Raw genomic sequence first — 5,304 nt, forward strand, 5'->3', positions numbered from 1 at the left:
CATACAAAAAAGCAGCATTTAAGCTAGTCAGAGAGTATTGCTGTAAGTAGATATGTCACACACTGAACAAAAGCTGTGTGCAGGATGCAATGGCTACATAATTCCAACAGTACATGTTTAAAACATGGACAAGTTTACCTAGTCTTCAAATTTCAAACGTCAGTGTGCTCAGTGTGTAAAAGAGGGCCTATCATGTTTTTTTGTTTTTTGTTTTTTGTTTTACTTTTTTTTTTACTTTCTTTAGTGTGTAATGTTGCTGTTTGAGCACTCACTTAAAAATGTTGGGTTAAAAATAACCCAACGAATAACCCAACTGTGGATTGGTATAGCACCTTCCCAACTGTGGGTTATTTTAACCCAATGCATTGGGTTAAACACCAGTTGGGTTAAAATAACCCAACAGTTGAGTTAAATATTTATTTTTATTTATGACCTTATTTTAATAAATAAAATACAAATTGTTTTCAAATACAGATTGTTTATTTGTATAAACAATACATATGTTTCAACAAATATATTTTTCAATTACAAACTATATATTGGGGAGTCTAGCATTTAATGTAAATATACATAATTGTGTACATAAATTCAAAATGCACAAGTGTATACAACACACATAATAAATTCAAAACCTATGCAAATATGTACAAACAGTACACATTCAAAACCTACACAAAAATGCACATAGCATACATACAATTGTACAGCATACAGCACACAAAAATTCAAAATGAACACTAAATTTAGAACTACACATTAATAACCTATACATTTAATTCAATAACCTATACAAATATGGACAGAATACACAAATTAATAACAATAAATCCTAATCACAACTTTATTAAAAGGTCTTCACTGTACACTGAATGCATTGATGTGTTAGTGTAAACATACCTTGAGTAATAAAACTACAAATACATATGTTGACTACTGGACCTAATGATGATGATGATCAAAGTTCTTAATGAGGCAGGACCTCCTCCAGATATATTAAAATTTGCATGCTACAAAAACTCCCAAAATGGGTGCAGAGGTCTTGAAATAGTTTATGTCATAGATGTAAAACATTTTTGAAACACATCAAGTCATGTGGATCCGGGCTTGTCTCACTGTTTCTCACTTGTCTCCAACCTTAAAAGAATAAATAATGTTCAGTTGGGCATGCACTGTGACAACATCAACAGTGTTAAATTATGAAAAAGTTATATCAAAGCAGAGCTGTATTGAATTAAATTATGGTCACTCTAATTAGTCATTACACCTGCTGTTAAATGGTTAGTTCACCCAAAAATGTAAAATCGGTCAATAATTACTCGCCCTCATGTCTTTCCAAACCTGTAAGACTTTTGTTCATCTTCGGAACACAAATAAAGATCTTTTTGATGAGTCTTACAGATTTCTGTCCCTCCATTGACAGCTACACAACTATCACTTTTAATCCCCAGAAAGGTAGCAAACACATCATAAAGGTAATACATGTTACTCCAGTGGTTCAACCTCAATTTTATGAAGTGACATGAGTATATTCTATCCCTTAACCATAATTTATCACTTTATTTACAACATATTAAACTCAAACGCATGTTCACGAGAGCACCTCGACATTAACATGTTGTGTTAACGCGAGAGCAGACGACAAGAGCGTGAAAGCAACAATTATGTATTTTTGCACAAAGCACTCGCGTCAGTTCATAAAATTGAGGTTAAACCACTGGAGTCACATGGATTACTTTAATGAAGTCTTTACTACCTTTCTGGGGCTTGAAAGTGGTAGTTGTGTATACTGTCAATGGAGGGACAGAAATCTCTCAGATTTCATCTAAAAGATCTTCTTTTGTGTTCTGAAGATGAGCGAAAGTCTTACAGGTTTGGAACGACATGAGGGTGAGTTAATCATGACAGAATTTTCTTTTTTTGGATGAACATGAGCTGAAGAGCAGTGTAATTTATCAAAATTGACTTGATAGTGTTGCTTTTACTTACAGGCCAAATGTCATTTAAGCTGCGCTTCATTTCAGCATATGTTGGACACACCATTTTTCCATTTGTGAGGTATGGCGATGATGGAAGGATGTCAGGCCATTTCTCCAGGATCATCTTTGAAAGACAAGAAAAAAACTGTTTTCAACTATACCACACATGTGTGAACCTAATTTCATATGCACTTAGACACAGCCAAAACAATTTTCCAAAATAAGACACCCCTTCCATATAGAGGGTATGCACTGACGTCACTTTCCCGCCGAAGAGCTGTTGCGTGACTGGATTTAATAGGGGAAACTGCGAAAACGTGAGTAAAACAAACGATTATCAGTTTAAACTAAAGGTTGGACTCGATATAGTGTTCCTTACAACTTAACAAAGATCCAGTGATCGGTGGATATTGACATGCAGCCAGGAATCCTGTTTCCTGATATTTATATGAGCCTGATTTAGACACCCAAAAAAAAAAAAAAATAATAATTTGCCTGTGAACGCTTTATATAATGACTATATAAGTCCGGGTGATCACTTCTATCAATGTTATATATATTATATCGTCCAGCCCTAAAACTTTTATAGTTTTTTGTCAATGTTTATTTAAAAACATCCAATTATGCGCTCCATTTGCTTCTCTGTACTGTAGTGATGGGTCGGTCATGAATGATTCGTTTATTTTGAACGAATCTTTAATATGACTCGGGACTACTGAGTCTGTACTGGAAACAGAAATTATTAGTTCATCTCTTGAGTCTTCGGGTTCGAGTCCGAGTCTTTTGTTCTTCCTGTCAGTCCCATAGAGGCTATGCTGTCAGTACCGGAAAGAGAAATGATTAGGTCATCTCTCGAGTCTTCGGGTCTGATTCTTCTCTCTGAGTCTTTCATTCTTTTGTCACATGACAGCGCTGGACACATAAATGAGTTACTAATTTTTTAACAGTAACATGTTACATTTTTGGTCTCAAATTATAGCTTTTTAATTTCTTTAAATTTATAATTTAAGAATTTCTGTTATGATGGATCTTTTCCATATGGATGAGGTACTAAAGAGTTGGTAATGCTTTAAACTTTATCTATGATGGGGCAAACCACTTTGATAAAGATATATACTATATATATATATATAGTCTAATAACAACAGTTCCGTGACATAAAACTAAACGACTCGAACCCGAGAGATAAACTAATCAATTCTGTATCCGGTACCGATTGCATAGCTCAGCATGTAGTCACGTGTTGAAAGAAATGACTCGAACCCGAAGTCGATAGACTCGAAACGTGAACTAATCAATTCTCTATCCGGTATTACAGACTGCAAAGCTCAGTTTATGAGGATGTCACGGGATGAACGAACGGCTTAGATTGGGTAAACTAACAGACTGCATAGCCTGAAGACCCAGATAAATAAATTAATCGTTTCTGTTTCTCATAATTTGGCCTCTTCCTTGCATTGCATTTTTTTTCTTATTCTAAATGTGATCAACATTTGATGTGTTTGGGGAATTTGGCTATTGACATGTAACATTTAAATACATTCTGCTGAAATTAACGAAATGACTTGAAAAAATATTTATTAATTTTTATGAATGAGATGCAAAGATCCAAGTTAGTAAAATGATCCGAACTTCCCACTACTACGTCACGTGCATACATATTAAACTCACCATTCCAAGAAAACTGTGAAGTCTGGGATATTCTCTAATGATTTCTTCAGCAGTTCTTGCAGTTTGTTGAGGTGGTGTGTGTCTCACGAACTCCTCGACTTGGCTGTGAGGACTTCTTGCTTTCTTTTGCCACTCAATCATTGTCAGTCATCAAACAGCTCAGACTATATTGAAATAAAAAAATACTGTATTGAAATTACGGAAGACAGCTAAAAAAAAAAAAAAAAAAAAAAAACATAAGTAATTATCTGTACCTGGATCTGTAGTAGCCCCAGCACTGCACATTTCGTATCTCTAATCATTATTCAACTTACCAACTTGTTAGTAGAGGGACTCCAAGACCGGTGCCAGATAAGGAAGACATCCAAAATGTGTACTGTACACTGTCCAGGACCAGAGTTGAGAACCATTGTCATCCAGCAGCATAATACTTTCATTTACTCCTTTCTGTGTTGGAATGAAGCAGAAAAAAATAAATATTTTCAGAAAAGTAAACTAACTTAGTCCTTAAAAACTTGTTACTACAGTAAATCAAGGTAATCTGTGTATTGGAAAACATCAACTTTCTTTAACTAATCATGAACTAATCGTTTATTTGTTGCACAATGTTTCCCATTTCAATGTTGTTGGGAATATCTGCACTTTTTCATCTTTCTTTCATCTCGGGAGATTTCAGCGAATTCAAACGCTTCTCACTGCACCTCACAGCGCTGTTGTGGTGTCGTGTGACCGATGTCTGAGCTCGCGCCGCTGGGCCGAGCTGATAAATGGTCCGTGCACTACGGTTCATATGAGTAACGTTAGAGCTCTTTCGTTCCGCATTTAGTGACAATTGTAGTCGCACCTGTACAAAAAAAGTACGTTACCAGTCTGGAGCACTGCTTCAGCTGTGACAGCTTAAAGTCCCTTTAAGACATTTGCTATCACGAATAAACAATTGCTATCCGTAAAACAGGCGTAATGCTAGTGATTTCAGACTAAGGCCTACTTAGTTTATTGTAGTAGTAGGTAACTGGTAGTAAACGGTTTCGCTAGTATAATGTTATAATTAATTACTTTATTACTGCTAGCGACCTAACGGCGATAGCTAGGATTAATTTCCAATCGATCTCACTTCCCGGAGATCATTAAAACGGTCTAAAGGGAACTTCGTTTTTAAAAAATATAAAATTCATATTTAGAATAATTATATTCAACGTCTCAGTACACAATACTTAATGTTATATATACATAAAAACGATATGACTTACCTTTCATAATCAGGATGCAGCAGCAGCTCCTGCGTTGACTGTCTGTCACTGGACCGTTAAAATTTGAACCGTCGCTGCAGAAACCGTAGGCTATTTAACCCAACAGTCGGGTTATTTCTAGAAATTACCCAACGATTTTAAAAATGACCCAATATTTTTGGAAAATAACCTAACATATTGACCCAATATGTGTAACCCAACGGTTGGGTTACACAAATAACCCAACGTTTTTTACTGTGCATGAAAAAGGTTGCAGATTTACAAAGCACAAAGTCACTCCGATGGGAGTTATCCTCTATATCAGTAAGCACTGTTTCTGAACTCCCTGAAACACCCAGCGCTATCTCACGACCAATTGGTATAAATTTGTATGAGTGAGTAAAAGGGGGCTAATTCCTACAAATTCG

General features: G+C 35.5%; 1 long non-coding RNA gene across 1 annotated transcript; it reads right to left on the minus strand.

Annotated features, from left to right (window-relative positions):
* Positions 1–465: 465 nt before the first annotated feature.
* On the minus strand, positions 466–4,908 carry LOC307162336. Its single transcript, XR_013821901.1, has 4 exons — positions 3,962–4,908; positions 3,648–3,811; positions 1,987–2,100; positions 466–1,134 (listed from the first exon to the last, which is right to left on the minus strand). It is a non-coding gene; the product is annotated as an uncharacterized lncRNA (long non-coding RNA).
* Between the last annotated feature and the right edge of the window lie 396 nt (positions 4,909–5,304).

Source organism: Squalius cephalus (assembly GCF_949319135.1).
Source record: "Squalius cephalus genome assembly, chromosome: 7".
NCBI lineage: Eukaryota > Metazoa > Chordata > Actinopteri > Cypriniformes > Leuciscidae > Squalius > Squalius cephalus.